The sequence below is a fragment of the Vipera berus genome (assembly GCF_964194415.1).
Source record: "Vipera berus genome assembly, chromosome: 10".
In the NCBI taxonomy this organism is placed as follows: domain Eukaryota; kingdom Metazoa; phylum Chordata; class Lepidosauria; order Squamata; family Viperidae; genus Vipera; species Vipera berus.
This window is the reverse complement of record NC_138213.1, coordinates 3,075,470-3,092,190: the sequence shown is the minus strand read 5'-3', so window position 1 is coordinate 3,092,190 and position 16,721 is coordinate 3,075,470. Positions and strand designations below refer to the sequence as shown.

The following is a 16,721-nucleotide window of genomic DNA, read 5'->3' as shown; positions in this document are numbered from 1 at the left end:
TAAGTTTCTTGGAAAGACTGATAGATTCTTCTTACTAAAAGTCAGATCTGTTGCACCAGGAATGCAGCTTTACTTGGGGGGAAAATTCGGCAGAGCAATGCCACAGGAATATGTGTTCTTTAGTTTGCTTTAGTTTTGTTTTGTCCTCGGCTTGCAATCATTCGTTTAGTGACTGTTCAAAATTACAACGGCAATGAAAAAATTGACCTACGATCGGTTCTCACACTTACTATCGTTGCAACATGCCTGTGGTCACATGATCAGAATTCGGACACTTGGAAACTGGCATGGACTTGCGACAGTTGTCCCAGGGTCACCTGGTCACCATTTTGTAACCTTTCCAGCTGGCTCCTGACAAGCAAAGTCAATGGGAGAAGCTGGATTCTCTTAACAAACCACGTGAGGCACTTAAGACTTGCAGTGTTTCTCTCAACAACTGTGGCACAATGGTCGTCAAATGAAGCAAAGCTCACTTAGCAACTGCTTTGCTTAGGAACAGAAATTTTGGGCTCAGCTGCGGTCATAAGTTGAGGATGACTCTAGTTGCAGCTGTATTCTGCATCTAGCACTGGTTTTTGTTTTATTTTGGTTTTTTAAATGTTCTCATAGCGAGTGATGGGGGGGAAAATATTTTCTGAAAAATACAGCCGTTCAAAGAAGAGGCCATCCTACTGGGTGATTTTTCTAGTTTTGATGGATAGTTCCAAATTGCTCACATCTCCTTATATGACAAATGGAAGTGTTAAGGCCCCATCATTAATTTGTTTGCTTTCATCTGCGAGGCCTGGGTCATAATTCCGGAGGCAGAAAAGGAGCATCTTCAATACACTTAAGAAGCATCTTTTTAATGTCCCTGACAACATGTCTATTAGTGAAATTGACAGCTATTAATACCAAACAGCCAGAAAGAAGATTACTACGTTGAAAACAGAAGTAGCATTTTCCCCCTCTCTGCAAATTAAATATGCATGTCTTTTTCACTTGTTCTGGGTGTGGCAAAGCATTAGAAAAAGAGAGAGAAATATCTGATGAATACTTTTGTAAAGAATATTAACGAGCTGGGTGAAGCCACCAATATTTTATGTTCGGGGTAAATTGTTATCTATACCTAGTGAGCTGGATCACAGTAGGAAAAGATGGGCACCGAGTTGAAAGGGAGCAGGCATTTTTCAATAATCACATTCTTTGAGAAGCTAATAGAACAATGGCCGGCCTATTGAGTTAAATTATATCTATTTTTTTTCCTTCTGGGTTTTAATCCATCATTCTGATTACTCGTCCCTTCCTCAAGGGCGGAAGCATTCGTGAGTTATCTGAACCTCTGGACAGCAAGATTTTTCTCCTGGGGCTTCCTGTTGAAGGGAAGTGATTCAGAAGCCATGTACAGGAGTTGCTTCTTCTTCCATCAGGAACAAATGAGGATTGCATTCAACAAGAGACAGCAGCTCAAAAATCAGATCTAAAGGCAAGGGAGAATTAAGCCTCCCCTTCTCCCATTAGCAGCCTAAGCGGCTGAGAAAACGGCTGGGGGAGAAGGCATCGTGCCTTGCAATCAGGCAAATAGGTATGAAAAACAACAGACGTAATTGCTCCAAGATGAGTTTTATTAGCCTTCAAGTAAACATCAGGAGGAGCTTCCTAATAGTAGGAAGTCTACAGCATTGGAATGGGAGAAGTGAATGTATTACCCGAGGCATGGAAGCAGGATCCGGGGATATTACAATTGTGGTGAGGAGGGAATTCAGCCAGATGGCCCTCTACATCCAATTTGACTCCAATTCTACGAGCAAATATTTGCAGGTTTATTTTAATTTGCGATAAGTACCTTTCCTTCCAGTTTTCAAATGCTGGAAATATACAGGTAGCCCCTGACTTACAAACGTGTTAAAAGGGAAGGACTGAAATGGGTCATTTCCCACTAAATAGCAGATATGGAACTGTGCAGGTAGTCCTCAGCTTACAATTACAATTCAGCCCCAGATTCTGGGAGGGGAAGGAGAATAATTTTTCTGCAAAGAAGCAACATTTCTTAAAATAACAACATGCCACTGTCTCCCCCTTGAAAAGAAGAGGGAAAATAAGTCTTAATGATAAGATTTAAAGAGGGGTTGAATTTCCCTCCCTTTCTTACTTCTCCAGATGCATATTAATTTGGTCCCTTTGGATAACTGTTCCCTCAATAGAACAGCTTCTTGCAAGATGATGGGGTGGATGGATGGATGTTTAGCCACTCTCTCTTTACTCAGGCCATCATTAGATCTGGATCCGCAAGAAAACAGCCTTATCTCCTCTTTGCTGGGGTCATCTGCAAATGCTTTTGTTCCCGTCTCAGCCAAGGTCAGCAAATTCTGTAGAAGTTGTCTCTGTAATCTCTGGATAAACATTTTAAGCAAGCTGCAAATATGACACTACCTCTGCCTTTGATGGAAAGCCCTCATTTCTGTGTTTTTAAAGAAAGTTTTGATAGACGAGGAAGGTCAGCCGAAGCGGTGGACAATTGGCAGTGATGCTCGAAAAGGCTTGGAGGTCATCTCTGCCCTCTCACCCCACCCAAGCAAAAACCTTTGAATCTGATTTTTTGGGTTTTTTTTTCTGAATTGAAAGGTCACCAGTCACAGAGATGCTCACAGGCAGAGTATGCTGATCTTGTCCTTATTTATAGCACAAAAGCGTGGAGAAATACCTCGTCCTTCATTGTATCTGATTTTCTTCAGCAGTTGGGATGCTGCTGGAAATTCTCAGATTTCTATGGAAGCCCATCTTGATGGAGCTCCTGGCAGGATTTTTCAGTAGCAAGGCCTCTCTGTCTTTACTCTGATGATGTTCTAAACTTGTCATACACATATCCCCAATTCTAAATAGACCTTGATGCATATTCGCACATAAATCCTAACATCTACTGTTAGAGCTTCTCTGCATCTTTCCCATTCATGACATTAAGAAATTCTTAGAAAGTTTCTTTTCCCATGGAGGCATTCTGTAATGTCATCTTCTCAAATCTGCTGCCCATCAATTGGATCAAGACTTGTGCCCATACCGATTTAGATGTTTTGAGCAGCTGTTTATTCTTCTACTGTGACACATCTTCTCCCATAACCAGCTTCCTGAAACATACCTGTTAATCCGTGTCTTTCTCAAATGCTCAATAATCAACATCTGGCTGGCTCTTGATACAGCATGAGATAGGCAGATACTTGATTTTGTTGGCTTGTGGTCTTAGCATAAGCTTAAATACCTCCCTGTTGGCTCAGGAACCAATTCAAGTTCCTCAGCATAGTGAAGTTGTTCTTCATTAGCCTTCCCACTTCATTAGCCTTCTTACTGTAAAGGTAAAGGTAAAGGTTCCCCCGCACATGCGTGCTAGTCGTTTCCGACTCTAGGGGCCGGTGCTCATCTCCGTTTCAAAGCCGAAGAGCCAACGCTTGTCCGAGGACGTCTCCGTGGTCATGTGGCCGGCATGACTAGACGCCAAAGGTGCACGGAACGCTGTTACCTTCCCACCGGAGTGGTCCCTATTTTTCTACTTGCATTTTTACGTGCTTTCGAACTGCTAGGTTGGCAGAAGCTGGGACGAGTAACAGGCGCTCACTCTGCTACGCGGCACTCGGGATTGGACCCACCAAACTGCCGACCTTCTGATCGACAAGCTCAGCGTCCTAACCCACTGAGCCACTGCGTCCCTTCTTACTGTAGACACATCTATAAAGAAATAGTCTCCAATTCCAGTTGCTGGCATAGACTTCTGGCTGAGGATAGGGCAGTTCAGGGGTCTCCAAACTTGGCAACTTTAAGACTTGTGGACTTCAACTCCCAGAATTCCTCAGCCAGCATGCCACATTGAAGTCCAAGAATGATGCCTAGGGAATTCTGGGAGTTGAAGTCCACAAGTCTTAAAGTTGCCAAGTTTAGAGACCCCTGGCATAGATGTTAGTAATTAGAGTGCATGAGATTTCACAAGGTGGACCTCTGGGCCAGCTGAAGAGCAGGCAGCTTTTGATTTTTAGAGCTATACGGTCAGAGCAAAAATCACAGGATAGAGGGACAATCTTTTTCCCATCTGATGTAGAAAATTGCTGGTTAATTATATCTGTATCGTGCAAAATCCGTAGGGATAGATGTTCCTGCTACAGGCCTTGTAGGGCAAGCGACTTGTTTGGAATCTTTTCTGTCTCATTGTTGGCATGTTTCCCCATCTTGTTTAACTTTGTAGCCAAGATGTTTGCTTGCTTCATGGATAGCTGAAGCCTGAGCTTTCCATATCGACAGTCACTTAATATTTATTCATTGCTATGAATGCTTTCTCCTCGATTCTCAGCCCATCTGCTGTTTGGACAGGAAATGGGATACACATGCATAGTTGTGGCAAAAAAATAAAAATATGCACAGAGAATAATGCCTTATAGTAACAGGGACCTAATTTGCTCTGTATGTATTAAATTCTTGCATAATTCCAGTGCATAATTTCAATTACGGTTACAGCCATCCTGTAGAGTAGGCCAAATTTATTATGCCCTTAGTGCAATATGCAACTGAGACCAACTCAGGAGCTACAATTCAATGTTCTCCCCCTATTTCACAGCTCACAAAGCCTGAATTCAATTATTGTTTCTAGGATTCTGATCGCAGGCATAATTATTCTACTTATTGAAAATAAGCTGAGTAGGACTTCTGAAGAGGAGATAAAATCAAGGCTTTTTGAGGTCACCAATGCCAGGTCTAAGGTGAGGGAGAGCAGAGTGGGAAGCTATTTTGTAAAGGCTAGATTAGTGTTTTCAACCTGTTTCATACTCTGTTTGCAAAAGAGAGAAGAGACCATGAGATTTAATTTGGCTGCCTTTAGATGTGATGCCTCTGACCTTAACTTGGCTGAACGAAGGGTGATATTCTGTGATGTTCAGGGCTAGCAACAAAATGTCAAGTTCTGCACCAGCTTTGGTGACCTGGCTGAGTTTTAAGGAGGAGCAACCAAATCTTACCTTGATCATTAGGAGACCCATACTTTCTCGGTTTTGCCTGAGGACTTGTGCATGGACCACCTTCACTTGAAAAGCAAACCAAATAAACAAGGTTCCCCTGAATCAGAAAACATATAGTAGGATTAATTCCACAGAGAGATATGTGCACCAAAACGTGGACTCTTAATGCTTAATGCTCTCCTAATGCACTCTCAAGCACTGGACAAAAAACCCAATGCAATCCTAGGCTGTATTAACAAAGGGAAAGAATCAAGATCACGTGAAGTGTTGATACTGATTTACAATGCCTTCGTAAGACCACACTTGGAATATTGCATCCAGTTTTGGTCACCACGATAAAAAAAAAAGATGATGAGAATCTAGAAAGAGTGCAGAGAAGAGTAACTAAGGTGATTAGTGGGCTGGAGGCTAAAGCATATGAAGAACAGTTGCAGGGATTGGTATGTCTAATGTAATGAAAAGAAAGATTAGGGGGTTGACATGATAGGAGTGTTCCAATATTGGTGGGGCTGCCACGAAGAAGAGGGGGGGTCAACCTATTCTCCAAAGCAGCAGAAGGCAGGACAAGAAGCAATGGGTGGAAACTAGGAGAAGCAAAGAGAGAAAGAACCTAGAACTAAGCAGAAATGTCCTAAGAGTGAGAACAATTAACCAGTGGAGTGGAACTTAGCTTGCCTCCAGAAGTTGTGGGTGCTCCATCACTGGAGGCTTTTAAGAAGAGACTGGACAGCCACTTCTCTGGAATGTTATAGGGTCTCCTGCTAGAGCAGGGGGTTGGACTAGAAGACCTTGCAGGTCCCGTCCAACTCTGATGATGTTCTAAACTTGTTCTCTCTCATGCACACCCAAATCCACAATTCTAAAAAGAACCTAATGTATGTTTGCACATAAATCTAACACCTAGGAGTTTCCCTAGACCTTTCCCAGCATTGTAAACTTTTCCTTCCCCCCCCCCCCCCGAGCTCTTCTGAAGTTTGTGTGTTGGTCATGTTATTGATGTTGCCCGCAGCTGACTTTTGAGCCCCTTTCATGCCTGTTGTTCTCTCTTTCCATTACCTGCCACTGGACTTGCCAAAGATAAATAGGAACTATCCGCCTTGCTTGACTCGGAGGTACCTTTGATCTTTTCTTTCCTTTCCTTATTGATGTCTGGGGTTATCACCCTAAATTTGCTCCCTGGAATTACTAGATTGCTTTTCTGTGCCGAACTTTCTCACATCAATACTTCCCTTTCAGCCTAGCCTCATCTGCAACCAGAGGCAATAGGCTTGAATGTAAAACCCTTTCTCCTGTCAAATTCTTCCCCTTTGAAGCTGCAGATCCCACCCCACCGCCCGTCTGCTTTAATAAATGGAGGAATCCTTCCATGTTATTCACAGAGACTCAGTTGCCCCACCATTGCTCACAAATTGATCGAAATTAAGTGGGAAGAATGCCAAAGAGTTGGTCAAATTCATATGCATCTCTGGCCTTCGACCACTTGTCAGCTGGCATGCCCCTTAACGCAGCTGAAAGCAGGTCTTTTCTGCAAGCAAACAAATGCAAAACATTACCAGCTCCCAGTTGGGTCTTAGAATGGAAACTTTCAGACAACCCTTTGATGCCATATATTAAAAAAAGAAAGAAAGAAAATTAAAATGATCTATCTCAGCAGGATGATTAGACCAGGCATGACTGAGCAGAAATCCATTCAACAAAGAAGGCAATTTATCAACTGCAAGTTGATTTAAAGAAATGGCTTGATGGGGGCATTAAAAGGATAAGGACAATTGTGGAACGCTTTCTCCCTGGTTGTTTCTACTCGTACCAAGAAGTGAAAACATATGTCTCTAAGAATCGAAGGAAACTCACCCAGTGCTGTAAAACCAGTCAGTCCAAAGGTTGCTGTGCAGTTAACAAGCAATATCCCAAAATAATTAGGAAATATGCTGTTTTGGAACCCTTGTGACCAAGCTCAAGTCCACAGATATAACATTAAGAAAAGGTCATGATTGCTTTCTTATGAAATAACAGGTTCTCTCTCTCTCTCTCTCTCTCTCTCTCTCTCTCTCTCTCTCTCTCTCTCTCTCTCTCTCTCTCTCTCTCTCTCTCTGTGTGTGTGTGTGTGTGTGTGTGTATGTGTATTGTGCAAAAAATCAGGACCATAGATTAAGTTGCAGCTCAGAAGATTTATTGCTCAAGCCCATATACAGCTAAATGATCAACTAAAGTTCAACCCTAAATTGGTAGCAGATAAAGACGGGTTGGACTTAGTTTGTGGCAACGTAATGGCTCTAGGTGGATGACTCATTTAACTCTGCCCCTCAGCTCTTCCTGCTCTTCTTCTACATCATATGTGTGGGTGGTGGGTAGGCTGTGTATTACGTATTACTTACTTCACAGCGGTCCTTATTCAAATCACGTATGCTTCTTGCTGTAGAGCTGCATAACAGAGGAAGAAGAAAGCCACCCAGGCTGAAAGTCTGAAAAGTCTTTCCCCCCCCCCCACAACCCACCTCTCCACTGAAAATAAAGCTGCACAAGGATCATTCAATTTGTGTGCATTCACTTTTGAAGTTCCAGACAGTAGCCCTGTTCTTGGCCTTCAAGGGGCAGCATAGAATTCTAATGTTCCCTCCCGTGGTTTAACTTCCCCTTTTTTTGAGTATAACTGATATGCAGTGATAAGCCCAAGGATTACACCGAGCCCCACTGGATCAAGAAAAAGAGAGGAAATCAAAAACATTGCGAGCATGGCCAGCAGGATAAAGGAAATGCAGAATCTGATGCAACCAGTTAGCCAACCCAAAATAGTGGACACAACTGCAATATGTCAATACTATTGCAATATGTCAATAAATCCAGATGAGAGTTGAATTTCCTCAGAGGTCATGATTAAAATACCAGTGGATTAAAATACCAATGGAACGACTTGCCTCCAGAAGTTGTGGGTGCTCCAACACTGAATGTTTTAAAGAAAAGTTTGGAGAACCATTTGTCTGAAATGGTAAAGGGTTTCCTGCCTGAATAGGGAGTTGAATTAGAAAACCTCAATCAATCAATCAATCAGAATAGAGCTGGTAGGGATCTTGGAGGTCTTCTAGTCCAACTCCTTGCTCAAGCAGGAGACCCTCTACCATTTCAGACAAGTGGTTGTCCAGTTTCTTCTTAAAAATCTCCAGTTGTGGAGCACCCACATCATCTGGTGGCAAGCTGTTCCACTGGTTAATTGTCCTCCCTGTTAGGAAGTTTCTCCTTAATTCCAGATTGCTTCTCTCCTTGATTAGTTTCCATCCATTGTTTCTTGACTTCCCTTCTGATACTTTGGGGAAAAAGACCTCCATGGTCTCTTCCAATTCTTTTATTCTGTTATACTGAAACGAATCAATCAAGTGATGAGGGAAAGGAACTAGAAAGTGATAAAATAAAATTTTGCAACTATCAGTCATATTTAAGCCATCTGGGACAAGCTTACTTCAACACTAGAAGATCCTTAGGTTAGCATAGCACAGTTGTTCCCTTGAGAATCTGTACAGAATTTGGAGGGGAAAGATCACAGGAATCATAGAATGGAAATTTCAATTTATCTTTCCATTTTAGAAAGGGAAGTTGAATGAACAAGCAAATCTCCCAGGGCTGAAAATCTTGACAGTAATTTTAAGTCCGCATCACATCCTGGGAGTGCTCTTGCGCAACATTCATGGCAGGGGAAACATATTGCCCAGCAGAACATACTTCAACATAATGGAAGATAAAATACAGCAACCTTCATCAAGGCAACAGATCTTGCCCCCAATAGTTCTGAATGAAGATGTATGAGTCAGAATCTTAATGCTGGCTTTTCCCAAAGGCGAGGTGATTTTTTTTAAAAAAAGCATTTTAAGCCTATTTTGAATCTGACATTTTGCCATTTCTGTGTTGCACGGCTTTGGCAAAGCACACGAAGCGCTTGTGGCGGTCGATGTTTCATAAATAAAACATATTTTGCTGATAAAGAGACAGTCTCCTCCTTCTAGTCTTCTCCAGCCCTGTGAAAGGATAACAAATCTCACTATCTGTCTGGTGTTATCATCTATGTTAGTGTTTTTCAACCTTGGCTGCTTTAAGAGTTGTGGACTTCAACTCCCAGCAGGAGTTCTGGGAGTTGAAGTCCACCCATCTTAAAGTGACCAAGGCTGAAAAACACTGATTTCTTTCCCCTGAAAACATCCTTATTTTTTTCTCCTGGTTTCCCACACACAACCATGTACACACCAGGCTTTGGGGGATGTTGGTGTGAGCGTCTGACGCAGCTCATTCCATTGACAAAGATGGGTACCCAGCTTTACCGGACATATCTTCTCTCCTTTGAGAAATGATCAGAGGAGGTTTTAGAGCATTGCATTTTGCTGAACAGGTTTGAAAAGAAATTTAAATTAAGCCAGGTTTATTCATTTAAAGAGAATGAAGTGCTATGTCTTTCTTTTATATCGTCCGAGTGATCGATGGGAGAGACTATATTCGTACGGGTTTGTTTCCCTCTGAAAGGAGAAACATTAAATTGGGATATGAACACAAATTTCATCTTATCAGTTTGGGTGATGCTTTGACAAGTGTGAGGGAAGGCTTTACAGCTATTCATTCATTTTAATAAAGCCAACACACGGGATACGTGTAATCACTTTGTGCTTTTATTTAATGCAATTCTATTACGGCACGATTATAGCCTAAAACACTACAAAAAGTGTAGAATCAATCAATTTTGCTCCCTGACATCGACTATTAAAGAGGGACAGGTGTGAGTAAGAATGAGATTAGAAGATAGATTGACAGGTTCTGCCAAATTAGTCTTGGATGGGTTTAAATATGTCCCAACATTTCTAAGCAATGGCTTAGATTCGTTCCATGAAGTCACACAGTTCAGGGACAGTGCTATTTCCAATAGAAATGTGTGAAGAAAAGTCTGCTTGATGTTCTTTCTTTGACAGGAGATGTGTAGCTAGAAAACTGTCTACATTGGCCATAAGAATGAGTGGGTTTTTTTCTAGCTACACATCTCCTGTCAAACCAAGTTTTCTTCATATGGAAGTAGAAGGTACCAATAAAGGAGAATATGGGTAGCTCCAGGTGAAATGAGGGGCCCTTGGTGCTCTCTGAGCTTGGTTGTTTTCTGGCAGATGTTTCATTACCTAAACTAGGTAACATCATTAGTGCGAGGAGAAGGAGGAGGAGGAGGAATACTGTGGGATCCTTGGTGGTCTCTTGGTTGTTTTCTTGCAGACAATCAGTGCTAGACTGGCACTGATGATGTTACCTAGTTTGGGTAATGAAACATCTGCAAGAAAACAGCCAAGCTCACAGAGGACCAAAACTCCATTGATATTACCAAGTGTGGAAATTCACAACCAGAATCAAGAGTGTCCACAACACATGGGAAAAACAATGTCAAGATGGCAGCAATGATGGTACAATTAAAGCTGTGCCCATTTTTAGTGCTCATGCAACACACACAAAAAACCAGGCAGGGCTTCAACCATGTTGTTATGGCTGCCATCTTGATTTTTATGGACACTTCTGGTAGTAATATAAAAGATATCCATTATGAAGACCAGTGACAGCAAATGAGGCAGAAAGTAGAATATCAGGGAAAGATACATCTGAAAAGAATGTGTAACTTAGAAACAGACCCCCCCTTCCCATCTTAATTCAGGTTCAGATGCATTGTTAATATTCACAATATTGTACAATGTTGGAAACTAAACATTGTATGTGGGGAAGTGCTGTTCATGAGAAGTGCAGAATTTTCAGGAGCTTCAAAAATGCAAAAAAACTCAAAACCCTCTGATAGAGTAAGATAATGTACGATAATGTAAGACTCTGGCTTTGCAGTGGTTCACTTACCCCCTAGGACCCTGAAGTTGCTTGCCCCATAATATTTTATATTTGGACAAATATGTAGATGATGCTCAAAACCAGAATTCTGATTTTTATTAAACCAAATCTGTGTTTGCCCTTTTTAGTTTTCATCACAGGGTAACTATCAAATAAACCTAGCCTTAGATGCCCACAAAAACATCCCTCTTGTTTTATGCTTCTTGGCAAACATTTCCAACAATCCTTGGGGGGTTAGAGGAAAAAACACAGGTGTGCAGAATACAGCTGGCTGAATTTAATTTCTGCTGACTACTGTGCAGCCTTTGAATGTGAGTGTGGAAATAATTGCAAATTGCTGCTGCTGTTGTTGGAAGCTTAAATCCACCCCCTTTCCCTTCCCCACTCCTGTATTTCTCAGGTGCCTTGTGGGGAGAAGAAATAATGCAACAACCTGTTAGGAAAATGGGGGTTAAACCATTTCATAGCATCTGTTTTTAACTCAGAAAAAGGTACATAAAGAGAGCCATTGAAAACAAGATGGTTGTTCACCCTGGAGACAGGACGACAATGAAGCCCACTTTGGATCTTTTGGCTGATTTGTTTTGGTCTGGTCTGAATAGTGTAATAGTATGTGGAAAAGACCTTGGGAGATGGGATGAAGCGATGCTGCCTAGGGAACAGTCAGATAAGAGACAACATAGCCCACAGCTGGATAATGGGCAGGGCAAGAGGCTGAGAAGGAATCCTTCTTAAGACCTACCAGGTTATCAAGGTGATGGTGAAAGAATTTTATTTTCATACTTGCAAGGCTGATGATAGGCTTAGCAGGAAGATCAAATCAATTCTACTTTATTGTGAAGCTACGTTAGCAGAATCTGTGGAATACCACAAAGCAGGTGGTTAGGACTGGAAATCTTACTCCTTCCAGCATTGACCGGAACTAACTCTGAAAGAAGGACTAACACAACACTCCTGATCTACTGAACCAGTCTGCATCCAGTTTTGGTCACCACAATACGAAAAACATGTTGAGAAAGAGTTCAAAGAAGAGCAATTAAGACGATTAGGGGGATGGAGGTTAAAACCTATAAAGAACGATTGCAGGAATTGGGTATGTCTAGTCTGATGAAAAGAAGGATTGAGTATGACGTACTAGCAGTGCTCCACATACTAGCAGGGGCTGCCACAAAAAAGAGGGAGTCAACCTGTTCTCCAAAGCATCTGATGGAAACTAATCAAGGAAAGAAGCAACCTGGAATTAAGGAGAAATTTCTTGGCAGTGAGAACAATTAATCAATGGAACAGCTTGCCTTTGGAAGTTGTAGGTGCTCCATTATTGGAAAACCATTTGTAGGTTCTCCTGCTTGAGCAAGGGGTTCTCCTGCTTGAACAAGGGGTTGGACTAGAAGACCTTCAAGGTCCCTTCCAACTCTGATGATGGTGGTGGTGGTGATGGTGGTATCAGAATTCACTGAGAGATCACAAGTGTCATCAATGTAATCAGCATACTATATCTTGGTCTAAAATCCAAATAATCCACTTTCTCCAAGGCCCTCTGAAGCTCTAGCTTTTTCACCTTTTCAACACCTGGAGTCCAACTCAAAGCAAATTCAGGAAAGTTCTTGAATAGTCGTCACAGTAGCCCTACAGAATATTAATTTGAACAATATTCAGCAAAAGATGGCCAAGATGACAACAAAACTTTCCCCCCCATTGGATATATAAGCATAAGACACAATGAAACCAATAAAATGTAATCGAAAAAGATATTGAATGGCAGAAGGATGCAACTTAAAATATCTAGGCTGATAAAAGAAACCTGTGCTTTGACTCTGGGAAGATAGAAATATTGATATCAGTCAGACATCTTTGGGGAATAGATTTCATTAAAAAGTAATCATAACAGACAGTTTGGCTTGAGTTTATTATGAAAAACAGCAGTTCATAGTTTCCTGGTGGAGAAAACAGGGCAAATGGTGAGGAGCGGAATTGAGTTTGCATTTCAAGAGCTACTGGAGGTGCATAATCGTTAAGTCACACCTAGATGCTTCAGTTATAACAGAATAGTAGAGTTGGAAGGGACTGTGGAGATCTTCTAGTCCAACCCCTTTCTCAAGCAGGAGGCCCTATACACTTCTGGACAAATGACTGTCCAATCTCTTCTTAAAAGCTTCCAATGATGGAGCCCCCACAACCTCTGAAGGCAACCCTTCCACTGATTTACTGTTCTAATTGTCAGGAAGTTTCTCCTTAATTCTAGGTTGCTTCTCTCCATGATTAGTTTCCATCCGTTGCTTCTTGTCCTGCCTTCAGGTGCTTTGCAGAATAGGTGGACCCCCTCTTCTTTGGGGCAGCCCCTCAAATATTGGAACATAGATAAGAATATGGATAGTGAGAAATTATCTACAGTTGCAAAAGTTGAAAGATTCCTAGCTAAAGGACTCCCTTGTCCCCTCATAAAAGATCAGCCTGGGATCTCCGTGTCACCACCTGAGTTTGTATGCATAAATGTGATCATCGTGGAGACATATTTGGCTTTTTTCTTTACCTGTAAACAGGATATCAAAGTTCTGGGCTTTTTTTTTTAGACCACTAGGTGCCTTGGTTTTAAAAAGTCGCCAATATTTTTTCAGACATAATTGAAACCATTGGGAGAGAGGGAAGGAGAAATTTGGAGGCCATTTTGAAAATGGAATGCTCTTATTTATTTTTCCTTTCATCTTCAACTCATTCCGTATCAGGTAGGCAGGACAAAAGGCCACCAGAGAAAGAAGAGGTGGGTAGAAGCTTTGATTCTGCAAAATAAAACCTTGTTCAACCATCATTGTGCGTCGGTGTGCGTCGGTGTGTGTCCAGTTGCTGAAATGAGTTCTTTCTAAGATCTTTTTCTTGCAAGCCAGGATCGCTTTGTCACGAAAAAGGGTTTGCTGGATTGTATTTTTATTTCTGCCTTCCAGCGCAGACTCCTGTTTCCTTCTTCCCCAACACCTCCCGGCCAAGTCCTTGAGCTTGTGAGTGAAAGTATGGCAAGTAATTAAGCAGACGGCTCTCTCTGAATAGTAAATGAGAAATTAAGAAAAAAAATGTTCAACTGCCAGTGCTCCAGAATTCCGAGCAGATCACCTCAGTTTGGTGATGTTATGAGAATACATTTCTTGCACTGCATCACTAGCTAAATTGATTGAATTAAACATGCTTCGTGATGCTGGCTAACCTTTGACCCATCCGGTTACTTGGAATAATCAAGAGGCTAATTATCCCTAGTAAGAACAGTACTTGGAAGACTCAGGGACATGACTGGGTTCAGAGAACCTACAGTGGTATTAATCAAGATGTCAGGAAAAGGCCAAAGTACCGGAGGACCATTACAACACAGTTATAAAAGTTAGATGATCCACAAATCCCCAGACTGTCTGGAAGCAAGTGGCCTACTCACCTAATACACAGGTAGAAAAGATAGTCCATTTAAAGCTAGGCCACAGGAATGAAAGCATGAGATCCACCTTTAGCTGAGCTTACTTGGAATAATGAAGAGGCTAATTATCCCTAGTATGAACAGTACTTGGAAGACTCAGGGACATGACTGGGTTCAGAGAACCTACAGTGGTATTAATCAAGATGTCAGGAAAAGGCCAAAGTACCGGAGGACCATTACAACACAGTTATAAAAGTTAGATGATCCACAAATCCCCAGACTGTCTGGAAGCAAGTGGCCTACTCACCTAATACACAGGTAGAAAAGATAGTCCATTTAAAGCTAGGCCACAGGAATGAAAGCATGAGATCCACCTTTAGCTGAGCTTGGTGATGTAGGGCAGAACCTGAGATGGAGTTAAAAGAGGGATGAGCCTAGAATCTCTACATAGCCACAAGCAGAACTGCCCTTGAATTCCATTGAGCCTCACCTAATTCCAAGCAGGTGCTGACTTTTAGTTGAGAAGATCCCAGCACGTGGGCATGAGTAGCAATAAATCAATTTAACTAGACCTTCATGGAGGGACCTGGTCTTTTGTACCTGACAGGTGGGTAGGATTCGTGTCATTTTCTGAAGCCAAGGTCCAGTGCCTTTACAGCATAAACATTTCATAGCTGCAGCTCGTCTTTTAATCATCATTTCCTTATTCTCTTTTCCTTGCTGATTTTGAAGTGCTGCAAAGAAAGAGCATCACCTTCCCTTCCTTCCATTTGGTAATGAACACACTGCTTGGGTGATGAACCCTAACCCCAGAAATGTTATGAAATTGCTGCAAACATCGTATCTCTAAGTTGAAACCATTTCTTAAAAATTTACAACTTCTGCATCTTGAAGACTGCCAATGTCCTGGGAAATTTCTGTTCTCCCTCAACTATCAAGGTCACCAAGATCATTACCATTGATTTTTTTCCCCTCTAATCTGAACTTCACTTGGTTTGATGGGTTTGGTGGAAGACCTCCAAATATTCTGCTTTTTTTAACTGGACAAAAGTGTTCATGTTTTGAAAGAGATAACGTTAAAAGTTACCTTTTCCCAACCAGGAAAAGATAAAAGATGGGGATGATGACTGTTGATGGTAAAAACATCAGTGGAGAAAGAGGCAAGAACAGAATCGTCTTCATGACCTACTTGAAAATGTTCCCTTCTGAATGCCAAGTTGGGAGGAGAGGTATTCTGAGGTGGGGGGGGATTGATTGAATTTGCAATTTATCAAAGAGCACCTTGTAATAAATTGAACTCACCAATTGAAGAAATTTTCCTCACCTGAAATGAGAGAGAGAGAGAGAGAGAGAGAGAGAGAGAGATTTACCAGTTGAAATTTGTTGAGATTATAGGGCAAAGTTTTATTGGTGATGAAAAATCCATAAAACAAACCATCTCCTTTAAGCTGAACTTGATTCCTGTTGATGATGTGGACATGGATATGTTAGAAAGAAAAAAAAACCAAGACTGGGCCCTACTATAATCCAATTTGCGGCAATGTGTTTGGTGACTGTGTTATGTACTTCATGGAAAGTACTAGATCCAGCCTCGCTGATGACAAATTTACTGGAACAAATCAATTTGGAAATTGAAATTACTTTCTGGGTGGGTTGAAAAAGAAATTGCTTCGCCAACCTGTGCATTTTCGTGGCAGGACATCTAGTCTGTTTCCTTCTTTTTGCATTAATTTCACTGGGATTCATCAATCTCGTTCGGAAGAAAATTTAGGGCAACAGAGGCAGCTCATTAAATTCCCTATGAAGGAGGTGAGCCCTGATTTGCTATTGTCTTCAAAAGTTGAAGATGGCAAGATGAAGTAATTGTTGCCGATGATGTGTAGGATGAGCATTTCCCCCCCTCCCCGCAAAATATGTTTGATCAAAGAACTCTCAAGAAATATGTACAGCTACGAGCAGTTATTTCTCAGTTGTATCAATCTCAGTTGTGTCAATCAAAAGGAGGACTAGGGGCTGACGTAATAGCAGTGTTTCAATATCTCAGGGGTTGCCCCAAAGAAAAGGGAGTCAAGTGATTCTCCAAAGCGCCTGAAGGAAGGACAAGAAGCAACGGATGGAAACTAATCAAGGAGAGAAGCAACCTAGAACTAAGGAGAAACTTCCTGACAGTGAGAACATGCTCCATACTCAGTGGAACAACCTGCTGTCAGAAGTTGTGGGTGCTCCATCACTGGAGGTTTTCAAGAAGAGATCGGACAACTAGTTGTCAGAAATGGTATAGGCTCTCTTGCAAGACATGCAAGGTCCTTTCCAACTCTGGCATTCTATTATTCTGTTAATAATCTTAATTCCAGACTCCCTCCCTTTCCTCTTCCCTCCCCCCCACCCAAAAAACCCCCATCCTATTTTCTGCAGATGACTCTGAGAAACGACTACTGAATTCATAACAGGATCTAAATGAGAGGGGAGCCTTGTGTGAGCCATCGTACATCGGCCTT

The 16,721-nt window shown here is 41.7% G+C and overlaps 1 protein-coding gene across 1 annotated transcript in view; it reads left to right on the top strand.

The window, feature by feature from the left end:
* The window catches only part of CDH13 (cadherin 13), a 396,356-nt gene that overhangs the window by 327,815 nt on the left and 51,820 nt on the right, over window positions 1-16,721 (top strand). The window lies entirely within an intron of this gene.